Genomic DNA, 13,471 nt, shown 5'->3' with positions numbered 1-13,471 from the left:
ACAATACATTTATTAATCAGTGTTAATGTTAGTTAATAAAAAGACAATCGTTCAGTGTTTGTTCATGTTTTTGTTCATGTTTTTGTTGCTGTTACATGATGTAGAGGTGTCTGACTAGGGGGGAGACGAGGGCTGATGACATCATCGTTTCAGAAAATATACGGATTAGCCGTCCAGACGAAAACGCAAAGACGGCGTTTTCAAATTAATCCACTCTGGGACCCGGTTTAAAAAAATAGCGGTTTCACCTGATGAAAACGGCGGATCCGTGTGGACGAAACGCTTATCCGATAAAAAATTTGCGCGTATTCACAGAAACGCGTCTCCGTGTGGACGGGGCCTCAGAGAGCCAATTGAGACAAAAAAAAAAAAACAGTTAGTTATGTCTTAAGTAAACGTAAACAGTTGAGAATAAAATCGGATGTGTATCATATTGGATGCATTGGCTCTTAAAGTGACCACGCCAAATTAACTAGCTGTCCTTAATGTTGTTAAAAGAAAATAAAAGAGAAAATCACTCACTGTTCTAAACTAAATTACTTTGTAGTTTTAACAAGAATTATTCTGTATTTAATTTATTCATTGAAGATTATGCAATGATATTTTACATTTGATTATTCTGTTTCTGTTCTTGAACACCTACAAACTTGAAAAACAACAACAACAACAACAACAACAAAAAACTTAAACATTGTTCAATTTGTATTTTGTTCTATTAATTTATTTGTGCTATTTACACAATTTCACATAGAGCCCACAGGTATAACCTGCACCGGGGCCAGCAAACCTCAGCTATGGGCCTCATACTTTGGTTGAAGTTGAATATATATAGAAAGAAATGGAAAGTTCTTAAATGGTTCAGTCTTCTCACCAAGAACCTTTTTGGGTCAATTGGAAATTAAAAAAAAAAAAGTAAAATTTTCTTCAGCACTTACAATAAGGTACACTATATGGTACAGAGTGATTATTTGCCTAAATGTATGTGCATTTGTATTTAGATTGCATTTCAAATCTTTTTTTGTTTTGTCTTTTTTTTCATGGAATCACCATGTGCATGGCATGCATTAGGTGTAAAACTAAATTGCTATGTACTTGAGTAAAACAAAGTGTTTGATACAATGCACTTATTGGATTCATTTTGTATCGCAAAACACTTTTATTTTACTGCTATTGAGGTGCGATATTTCATTCTTTTCTTCATTTACATTTAAACTCTTTACTGGTGCTGGAACTATAATTGATGGTTGGTCTGTTTACATGCCTTGAAGAAGATGGAAATGAGTGTTGAAGTGTGAATTTCATAAATGCCTGAGAAGGAGAAAAGTAACTTTAGGTGGTGAATCAGAACATCTAAACCAAATGATCGGAATGAGAGTACAAACAACTGATAAAAACACCACAATAATCAACAAGTATTCCACATGACTCCAGTCCATCAGTTAACAACTTGTGAAGTGAAACAAATCCATTTAACTTCAAACCATTGCTTACAACTAAAACATGAATCCTTTTACTATAATAATGCTTTCTGCAGTGAAATGTTCATCTTGTGTGAATCAGGAGAGAAATATGCACAGATCAAGTACTGTTTGCAAGTAAAAAACAGCTCCAAAACAGCTCTAAACAAATATGTGGGTGCATTTTGATGTGGGATGACAACTGGAGGAGGTGTTATTGGTGCATTGTATGTTGTATGTGGAGTATTTTGGCCAGAAACAACAGTTTAAAGGTAAGACATCCTGGTGCATTTGTTTCTTACAAACACACAGCTTTTCTCTTCACAAGACATTACTTGATAGACCGGAGTCATGTGGATTACTTGGATTATTGTTATGTTTTTTATCAGTTTGATTCTCATTCTGACGGCACCCATTCACTTCAGAGGATTCTCTGGTGAGAAAGTGATGTAATGCTAGATTTCTCCAAATCGGATATGATGAAGAAACAAACTCTGATGATGGCTACATTTATACTCTTGTGTGAATTATATTGCAAACATGTGAGAGTGAAACGAGGGCTTCCTGTGCCTCCACCTCCGACTGTGAGCCTTGAAACAGCGCGGTTTTAATATGAAGCGTCTGACCCCGATTGTCATCTTTCACTCCATCTCCATCTGCCTCTGTATCTGATTTGATGACACGGGGGACGGGGGCTCATTTTGCAGTCCATTAACAGAGGGCAGGACTCCAGTTCCCATGGGTCCTGGAGATCCCCTCCCTCACACGAACACACTCATCTGGTGAATCTCTTCACCTCTCTAACCTCCCCCCTCAGTTGCTGACCTTTCTAACACTGTTGGCTAAACATTGCCTCCCTCTGTAATGAGCCATTAAAATGAATGCATTAATGGCCATTTAGGTTGTGTGTGCCTGTATGTGTGTGTGTGTGTGTGTGTGTGTGTGTGTGTCACTGTGCTGTGAATCTGACTGCAAGGGATTTCACAGCAATAGATCAAGGGATTTGTTTTCATTGCATATTTAACAAATGCCATCATATCTGCTGTCCTTGGACTTTTAATGCGCTTCATTGTGTTCATTATATCCAGACATTTTTTGAATCCCACAAGAAGGGAAAAAAGGTAATCCTAATGAAGAGGAGATTAATTACCCCTATTTGTGTGATTGTGTAAGTTTGTGTCAGACTTTGGCGTAAGAATGAAAGGTGTGTGTGTGTGTGTGTGTGTGTGTGTGGCTCCTTTAGTTGACAGTACAGGAGGAAGCATGTGCCAACATTTCCTTTTCTCCCGGATGTCCTCTAACAGACCTGCTCTCACAGACCATGTGTCATTTCGCTCTTTCTACACACACACACACACACACACACACACACACACACACACACAAACAAACAAATGACAAATATTTTTCACAGATCTCAGGATTTAGTGATCTTAGTGTCACTTATTTACCTTTATCTTAATCTTACTCTGGTTTACAACTAGATTAAATGTAACTAAAACTAACATTTTGACATGACGAATTTGCTCAAGCACTGATTTTGAAAAAAAAAAAAAAAAAAAAAATCTGTAAATAAGATTCTGCACTGAAGAAGGGAAATCCACTAACGTGTTGATAGGAGTATTTTTTTTTTTTTTTACCAAAACTGGGCATTTCTAATTACTACTTAAATGTAAACAGTAGCTAAATATATTCCAGCCAATGATATACTTCATAAAATCTCAACACCCTATTAAAACATAGCAGTTCCAATTACACTCTTTCACCTCCCCCCAAAAATAGAAGTAGACAACAGAAGACTAGCCGATTGAAAAGTAAAAAGTAACTCTTGAATTTTTAAAACAATTTAAAAAAATTAAATAAAACAAATTCCTGTAAATTGTGGTAACCTGCAACTGATATCTTAAAGAGCAATTTTAACCTGATTTAACTCTAATTAAATTGTTGGTATAAAAAAATGTATTTAGTCAATTAGCTGATGCTAAATAACATTTGTTATTTAAATAAAACCATTTTAAGTGTTTTGAGTGTTTTTAGATGTTAATAAGGAATGTAGTGTTATAAACGTCACCTTTACAGAAAACAAATGTCTAAGATAAAACATAAAAAATAGAGCTAATTAGTCTCCACTAACAATAAGATAAAGCCACCTGGAAATCAGTACAATATCAAACTGTCCTAACCTTTTAGGATTTCCTGATAGCCCTGCACACATTGTCCTGCAGCAATGAGCCAATTACCCCTGGAGGGTGTATTAAGAGATGACCAGATGACAGTGCAGCGAAGCTTTTGTAAGTGACAAAGACTCTGTGGTAATGAGTGTAGGATCCACTGATGAACAGTAGTTTGATGCCATCACAGCTTCATTACCAGGACAGAAGTAGATGAAGACAGGGGGGAGCTGAGATTGAGAGATTTTAACACTGGTGACCCTTTTAGTGGGGTGCTCTGATTGTGGACTTGAATGGTTTTATTGACACTATGTTTAAGGTAAATGAGCTGTTAGTTTAAACAAGTGATTTTCAGCTGATTTTGCTTTAGGACCCAGATGTTATGCTGAACGTCATATGGCAACCCAAACACAGTCCCAAATTGTTTATCGCAGAAATGTAACAAAATAATACAAAAAAAGCATTGCATTTACATAAACGCACTCAATCATTTAGCAGCTTAACACATGGAAGAAACACTGTGCTAAATATTGCATTAGTACCAGCCTTGTTACCAAATGACAGATGAATTTGTGTTGAATTTGAGAATGCGGTTGGTTGCACGGACTTTGCAACAAAAGAAAAAAAAAGAAGTCTTTTAAAACAGTCTATATATCTATATAGTTGCATTTAGCTTTATTTTATTTTTTCTTCCACCCTCAACCTTTTCAGAACAGACATGTGACCCATTTGAAAGGCTCTGACCACCAGTTGAGAACTAGGTCAATGACAAGTATCCACAAAGAAAAAAATGGGGTTATTTGTTGTTTCATTTTGTTTCTCATGTTGGGGACACCATATGCGTTTGTTGGTTGCACCATGTGAATTTGATTTGGTAGAAACAAAAGTTTATGCATATATATAAATAAATGAGTAAAAAGGAACCAAACATTCTTAGATAGAGACAGACAGATAGATAGATACTTTCTACATAAGAATGTTTGGATCATATATATATGTATATATGTATGTATGTATGTGTATATATATATTTTCATTTATTTAAGTATGCATACATTTTAATTTTCCAGGATATTAAAAATAATATAAAAAAATAATATTAAATGAATACAATAAAAATAATAAATGTACATCCTGTCAGTAATCCAACCATAGCAGTGAGGTTTTCATTAGTATTTGATAATAGTGACATGCCATGGTCTGCAGCTCAAAGGAAAATGCTTCAGCTAAGACCTCCTCATTATCAGTCAGCGAGTGAGTTAAAGTTGCCATGTAATCGGTTCTTAAAAGAGTCAATACATAGGTGTCATTGAGAATCAGAGATCCTATGATAACATGAACTCATCCCAGGAAAGGTCAACCGTCCATGGCCCGATACAGTAGATCATTGTCCAGACCTGAGCGTGGCTGGGCCGGTTCAGTTTCATCGGTTCACCAATTAACCACTTCTAATCCCCGCTGTTTGCTGTTAAACTCTGCTCCATCATTTCCAACAGAGTTTCTGGATTTAACAGATGTTTACATGATTGCTGACTACATTGCCGAACTCCTCCGCCCACTTTCGCGATTGCAACAAAAAGCTTTCAAGCACGCCCATCTCAGAAGGCCTGCATTTGAATCTGTTTAACAGTTTATTTATTCCTTTGTTTTAGTGCTAGTCAGTTTAATGCTTAGCATGCACTATTAGCCATTAGCATTGCTTTCAGGCTCACTAGGTTGCTGATCTTAGAAGCTTTGTTGTGGTCACTGATGCTCAGAGGGGGTTCTGTGGGTTATCATAATAGATGAGGGGCCTGTTGGTTGGGTGGTGCGATACTTAGAAAAAGATACCCTGAAGTGGAGCCTTGTTGATTTGATTAGTTCTTGGTTATGCAAATTGTACAGAAAACTTTAAGGGAACATTGCATTTTATAATCTTGCAAACATTATGGTGGTGTTGGCACAGTGGATAAGATACGTGCCATTGGTGTGAGAGACCCCGGGTTCAAATCCACTGTGAAACACCAATGTGTCCCTGAGCAAGACACTTAACCCCTACTTGCTCTAGAGGCGTGCAACCTCTGACATATATAGCAATTGTAAGTCACTTTGGATAAAAGTGTCAGCTAAATGAATAAATGTAATTATGGGGACATTAATATTGAGTATTATCTGAAAGTTCCGAAACAATTAGTACAATATAACATAAAAATGAATGATGTATAAATAATGTTTTTGTGCTATTTTGTTTGAGAAGTTTGAATAAACTTTCTAGTAAGGTTCCTGGAAAAATATTTGTTTCTAACTGCTGGAACATTAGCCGAACTTCTGGGAATGTTTCTAGATTGGATGTTATTCCAAACATGAATTACTTATTTTCTGCTGTGGAACTCTTAACTAACTAGATTCATCTGTTTATTTCAATGAACTGCATTAATTCTATTGATTCTGTGATTTTTCCTTCCATCTGCCAAATCAACTCACCATGGAGCTACCCAAAGAAACAGTCTGTTACATTCATTGCTAAAATCCGGTCTGTGTGTGAGCGTGTTTTGGTTCGCAGAACCTCAGGGACCGCCTGGCTCCCCCGGGACTAAGCGTCTCTTATAGGGTGGGATAAAGAGGGTATCCTTTACAGAGCAGGCCTTCATCCACTCCCCAACCCCCACGGAGCACAGGCTACATCAATCGACACCACCAAAGCTATTGTCTGCACCGGGATTTAATCAGGTATTAGTTACCCAAACTGCAAGAGAAAGCTTAAAGACAGTAAGCTTAAGTGATCTCCATAGTTACCTTACAGCTCACAGCCTTGAGTATTATTAGATTAAAGACAGCAAACTGTTGGAGCAATAGGACGGAGAGAAAAACTAAATCCCATAAAAGCCCATACAGCCTTTAGCATTAAACAGGCTATAAGGGGAGACTTTTTGTTGGTAGTCAAGGTAATAAGATTGGACATATCAGACACCTAAATCTGGCATCTCATCTGATGAACTCTGAAAGTCAACACGAGGTCACGAGAGCTCCTCCATCCCATAATGCAATGCCGCATACCAGGAAGATAAGTGTATCCCTAAGATACACACAGCGTCCAGGACTGTATCAAATTAGAGGCGCGGGTAGAACGACAAGCATATGTCAGGCAGGAGGAGATGAAGTATTTTAGGAGGAGCTTTAGTCTTTTCATCTAAGGAGCGTGGCATGGTTTGTGTGTGTGTGTGTGTGTGTTTGTGCGAGTGGGGGCCTCTATAATATTCTCAAGAATGTCGGCATTACATGGAGTGTGGCACATGTGTTTCTACTTCCTGTCTGAAAATATTCAAAACTTCCTGAGATGATCTCCAGCCTCAACCTGAGGAAATTTCACCCCTGGTGTCAAAATCCGTATCCCACCCATACCGAGGGTTTGTAATTACAAGAACAATATGTGATGTGTGTGTGTGTTTGTATTTTTGGCCAGAGCAGAGACAATGTCGTCATGAGATTTTGCAAGGGTTCGAGAGGAGGGCGGCTCTGGCTCCTCCAAAGGGAGGCGATGATCAAGGTACAGACGCCAGACTGTCATTAAATACTCAGTGGCCTAATTATAGATTTAAACGTGGCTTAAGTTAAAAGAGAATATATCATTAATTTCAGACAGGGACAACCTCATGTCCTATTACTACATTTATTAATCATTGGATATAATTGATTTATGTTTAAACCGAATCCAACTGTGTATATAGTATCATTCAATATAATCTGCTGAAGAAATATTTTAAAAGCCAGTAGATTAAACTGGTCAGTTTATATAAAGGAGATAAAGCATATTTTAAATTTAACATGTTATGCACCGAACCCCCTTCTCTCCTCATTAAATTCTAGCAGGGAATGCAACTCTCTTATGAAGCACAAATACAGAAACCAATTAGCAAGTCTGTGATTTCTTGTCCTAGTTAATGATGCTATTAACTTTTGATAGCCCTCTTGCTGTTTGCTTTATCACTCACTACCCTAAATAGTCCCAGTTGCTGCTCTCCTCTTTTCTCAGTCTGGTGTAAGTTGCCGGGTGTTTGCAGGGCTGTTTTCTGTGCCGTGTGGCTCTTAACTAATCACGGACAGACCAGTGTCAGTAAACACACAACACAGCAGCGCTAGACTGAGATGGGAACTTCTGTTCCTCACACATACACTCATTTACCTTGCTCTTGCTATATAAGTCAGGACATACCATAGAATTATAGTCAATGACAAATAAGTGATAAAAAAAAAAATATCTAACTCGATCCTTTTTTTATATATAATTTTTTTTAAATTATTATATTTATTTTATATTATGTACAATTTTATTGTATTTATTTATTTATGCATGCATACATGCTATTTTTTTTTTACCATTTATGAATATAAATAAGTTCATTAATACCTTTTTGGGAAGTTGCATTAGATGACTCTTAGATGGCTTTTTTCTTCACTATGATATCAGAACACTTTTACCCAGGCATTTTTGACTTTACTTCCTAGAAAATATAAAAAATGTCAATTTAGAATTTTAAGTCAGATATTAAAAACAGCTTTCAACCTAGAAAACAGGGAACATTCTCAGAATATTGGCTAACATTCTGGCAAGGTTCTCCAAAAGTTATTAATGTCCTTCTGGTAAGATGAATAAGAGTTCCATTCAAAGTTCTCTGGATGCTTTCAAAATGTTAGCAAAAAAAACATTAATTATACATCATTCATAGATGATTCAAGACTGAACTTATTATCCTGAAGTGTTTTAGTTTGGATGTTCATCTAACAATATATATATATATATATATATATATATATATATATATATATATATATATATATATATATATATATATATCACATGATGTTTGCATAATAATACTACGGAATATTACCTTAACATTTAATATAATCAAGAGAAAATATAAAAGTACTTTAAAGAAACGGATGTTTTGAAAGTTCTCAGCAATAAGTTGTTTTTTTGTTTGTTTTTTTGAAACTCTAAAATTCTTATTTTTGTTAACTGGGAAAGAAGTCAAGTCATATGAACTATCATTCATATGAACTGCATTTTAATGCATTGTATATTGTTAAATTAATAGATTAGAAAAACATAACATTTGAGGCCTTCTTCAGATGTCTGTTAAACAAACTTTTTCTGATTCATCACACTTTTGTAAATACACTATGTAAAACACACACACACACACACACACACACACACACACACACACACACACACACACACACACACACACACACACACACACACACACACACACACACACATAATCAGATTAACTTTGGAAGGTGGTGTAATGAAGCTTAATTAAGGAGGCCTCTGTTAGCTGTTGTTTTAGCAAATATTTGGCCAATGGAAACACCTCTGTGATGCAAAGAGATAACCAGAGATTTGTTTTCTCACCCATCTGACTATAGGTCACCTAAAAAAAGCCAATTAAACAATAACAAATACACAGAGTCCACTGTCCACGAAAGTCAAACATTTAAAACCGAATTAGAAAGTTATGAAATGTAGCAGAGAAATTAAGCAAGAGTGCAAATGTTTGAGGAAAGAGATGATCTTTTACTCTCCAAATACAGAAAACCAAAGATGTGTAGGGCTGTTTCAGCTTTGGCTCATAGTGATACTGTTCTCTTGAATAATGACAGCTCTATTTGAATTCATTCTCTCTTTCTTTACATACATGTATAAAAATCTGGATAATTACTTAAGTCATGACAGATTGTCTCAGCGGAGGTCACTTTAATGGGCACCACTCTCCCTCTCTCTTTTCTCTGCCCAGCCCTGCTCTGAGTGCATAGTAGGACAGTGTCCCTCCAGTGTTAATGATTTCCGCCCGGTTGGCTGGCAGCGTTTCTGCCAGCACAGGTTGGAATGAGGCAGCAATGTGGGTGATGCTGCCATCTGTCCCAGTAAAGTGCCCTGTGTGGTGCCCAGCTGGTGTGGAACTGCTAACGAAGGAGGGAGTCTCATTTCATTCTTTCTCTTAGCCTTTTTGTTTTCTTAATTCAATCTTATTTTGGAAACTGCAGACCAAGTCGAGCGAGTGAGACCCTTGTCTAATACTAACCCAAGATATATATATGGACATTTAAAAAAAACATTATGTTCAAAGTAGTCCAAGTGGATTTTATTCCAAGTCATCTTAAACCAAGCAATTGCTTTATATTAGGAAAAGACTGAAATGTAATTATTTTAAGACTTTATTTGTTTATTTACAATAACAATAATAAAATATTCTTTATATAGCAGTAATATTTGTACCTACATATTTATTTTAAATATATATATAATTTTGGTTCATTCTTCATATATATGTGTGTGTGTGTGTGGAAAATGTAAAAATATAATGTATGTGATGTTTTTATATTATTTTAATATTTTAGATTATATGTGTGTGTAATGGAAAATGTAAAAATATAATGTATGTGATGTTTTAATATTTTAGATTATATTTAAAATAGACAATTTTTGTTGAACCTGCATCAATATCCCCTCTTGATACTTCTATCTGAAGTCTGACCAATAATTTGTTTGATTTCAACAGGCCAGTTCCTCATTCTTATTCTTTTCCCAACATCTCAACATACAGACCTCGCTCCCTCTCTCTCTCTTTCTTTGGCCCCTCGTAAAACAGCTCTATCTAATTGGTGCCGTTGGCTTTTTGGCAGTATGTAGAGAGTCTGTCTCTAGGGAATAGAATGAGGCTGTGTTTAAACTGTGCAAACACACACATTTGTGTCAGTGAGTGGTGGGTCTCCACATTTACTGCCCTCGGGGCTTCTAGAGGGAAGAGCTCAGCAGGTCTGTCTGAAGTTCAGTGCATTATCACCACCACTAAAACAGCATCTCCTAATCCACTTTATCCACTCATGATCTAGTGCTGCAGTATATGAGGGCATGGCCTATATTTATGTCATGTTATCACATGTATATACCATGTTCCTTTTTTGGGATTTTTTTTTTTAGTAAATTCGTATTACAAAACCTCTAATTTAATATATATATATATATATATATATATATATATATATATATATATATATATATATATATATATATATATATATATATATATATATATATATATATATATATATTGCTTCAGAGCCGAGTGATTTTTGTCTCTAAACAATTACTACAAACCCATTCACATTTGTGTTGAAGAGGAGCTTTCCCTGGTTGGCGTGACTGCACAGTACAGTAGGGTCCCTGCAGCAGTGATTCCCCTGGGTGCTTCAACTGAAAGAGCAGTTTTTCCTCTAAAAGGGCAAATCACGGACGACTCATGTCTTGTTCAAGAAAGTTTTCGTCCTCTGGCAACATCTACGATCGCTGTCTTCAGTGTCCTCAGCATGCTGAAGCGGCGTTGGTGGATGTGTCATCCGTCTTCTGCGGATGCATGTCCATGGTATCACTGTGATCGTGTCTCTCCCTCCTCAAGGAGAGTGGAACAGACCCCTCTGCCTCTAACCGTCGTAGTTTCTCTGCCATGAGCAGATAACCGCCTGCTAGGGCTCTGGGAGATTTGAGGGTGACAGTAAGAGCTTTTCGGCCGGGCCATGCTCCATAGACCTCTCACTCCTCCCGCAGCACATGTCTTGTGTGTCTGCCGGATGATTCTGCTGGGCCGAAGATTCAGTGGGGCTGCCCCCCTCTGGTGTTGTTGTCACAGCTGAATCTGACCCAGAGCTGCTGGCCATGCTTGCCTGGGCAGCCGGGATCATCAAGCTGGAGATGTCTACATTGCCCAACCCTGAGTGCTCTTGACTGGATGATTGGTTTCTCTGTGCCTTGCGCGGCTCACAACCGCATTCTGCTCCGATTCCTTTCTTCTCGGAGGTGCATGAAGAGGTGACAAAATCATGGATGGGCCCTTTTACAGCCAGAACCTGCTTGTCTCCCTCTCATGTACTCACTACCCTCAATGCACCTGTGCCTGCAAAACGCCACCACTTGGAGGAAATGTCTGCATCTCCCATCCAGAGCCTGTAAGCTGTTGGCTGCTTTCGCTGCCAGATCTTACAATGCTGTGGGCCAAGCTGCCTCTTCCTTGCATGCCATGACTATCCCGCAGGTACACCAAGCCAAGACACTTAAACAAATGCAGGAGGGTAGTAACGACTTTTGGTTGATGCAGGAGCTGCGCACAGTGACTGACTTCGCCCTCCAGGCGATGAAGATCACAGCGCGGTCCCTCAGGAAGGCGATTTACACTCTGGTGGTCCAGGAGCGCCATCTGTAACTCAACCTGGTTGAAATGAGAGACGCTGACAAAGTCTGCTTTCTTAACACTCCCATCTCCTAGGTTGGGCTGTTCAGCGACACTGTCAAGGACTTTCTGTCACAGGATGTGTCTCAGCCTGCTCATCGCCATGGGTGCCCTCCTGTGTCCTCCACACCGGCTCTGCCCCAGACACTGTCAAGGCCGGTGTGCTGAGCCCCACCCAGGAAAGTGGCTCCCCCTGTGTCACACACGGCTGCTAATTCCTCCAAAAATAGACGAAGCGGCTCTGACATGGTCAACCTGTAGATGTGGGAGACTGCTCTTAAGAAGGTGGCAAGGACAGCGCCGTATCTCCCCCCGGAGGAGGGTCGGGCTGAGAATCTTTTTTTAAATTTTGTTTTGTTTTTCTATCGCTGGCACATTTTCAGTAAAAGTATGGTTTCCTTCATCTCTGGGTTGCAAGGCTCATGGGTTGACCGTGAGTGTTGCACCACTTCCTCAACCTCAACCACAACGTCACCTATTGCCAGTGGCCAGCAGATTGCAGTTCAGAAAAGCAACGCCCCTCCTCTCCCTCTGGGCAGTCCCTCTGGGGACACGGGGAGTTTTGCTGTGATGACTCAGGACACAATGCCTTCTGGGCCATCCAGCACAACTCCCCATCGCTGCACCACTGCAGGTATGTACGGTGTTTGGGAGCATGACTTGTGCTGCCCACCCTATCCTGCTGGCTCATTTAGACAGTTCAACTAGGCTACGCGATTCAGTATGCCATTTCTCAAATAACTACTATGATGACTTTTGTCCTACCTACTTAAATTATAGATGTACTTGAGCTGTCCAAGACTGTGTCTGTTGCCCGAATAGAGGGATCAAAATATAAATGTAATGTAGGATCTAGAAAAAAAACTTACTGTGATTAAACCAGAAAACATGAAAACAAAAGAACAAAAACATTTCAAACTTTTTAAAGTTTGGGTTCATAAACATTAGATCACTCACACACAAAGCAGTTATTGCTTTGAAATGATCACAGATAATAGTTTTGATGTACTCTGCTTGACTGAAACTTGGCTAAAACCAAATTAAAATATTGGTCTAAATGTGTTGGTAGACACTATGACTCAAGTTAGAGCTCTCTCTATGGGGCAAGCCTATGATTTGAAGTGGAGTTTTTCATGAATTGGCGTTCTTCTCACTGAGAAGAACCCCGGAGATGCTCGATTACAGTGGTGCTTTCTTTCCGACAAGAAAGGTTGGAGTGTAGGTTCCTGAGGGGTGCTAGAAGGTTGAATCCCCCAAGGACAACCCGATACCCTCCTGGGATCTCTCTGTTGTCCTCGCTGGACTTCGTAGGGGCCCCTTTGAGCCACTGCATCCAGTTGAGCTGAAGTTCCTGTCTCTTAAGACATCGCTTCTGGTCATGCTCACTTCCATCAAGAGGGTCAGGGACCTTCAAGCATATTTGGCAAGAGAAGAGAGCCTTCTATTTGGGCCGGCCTAGTCTCACGTTGTCTTGATACCCCAGCCTGGATATGTGCCCAAGCTTCCCACCACTCCCTTCCGAGAATAGGTGGTGAACCTGTAAGTGATGCCCCCGGAGGAGACAGATCGA

The sequence above is a fragment of the Carassius auratus genome, unplaced genomic scaffold (assembly GCF_003368295.1).
Source record: "Carassius auratus strain Wakin unplaced genomic scaffold, ASM336829v1 scaf_tig00214021, whole genome shotgun sequence".
In the NCBI taxonomy this organism is placed as follows: Eukaryota; Metazoa; Chordata; class Actinopteri; order Cypriniformes; family Cyprinidae; genus Carassius; species Carassius auratus.
Note: the sequence above shows the minus strand (reverse complement) of the source record.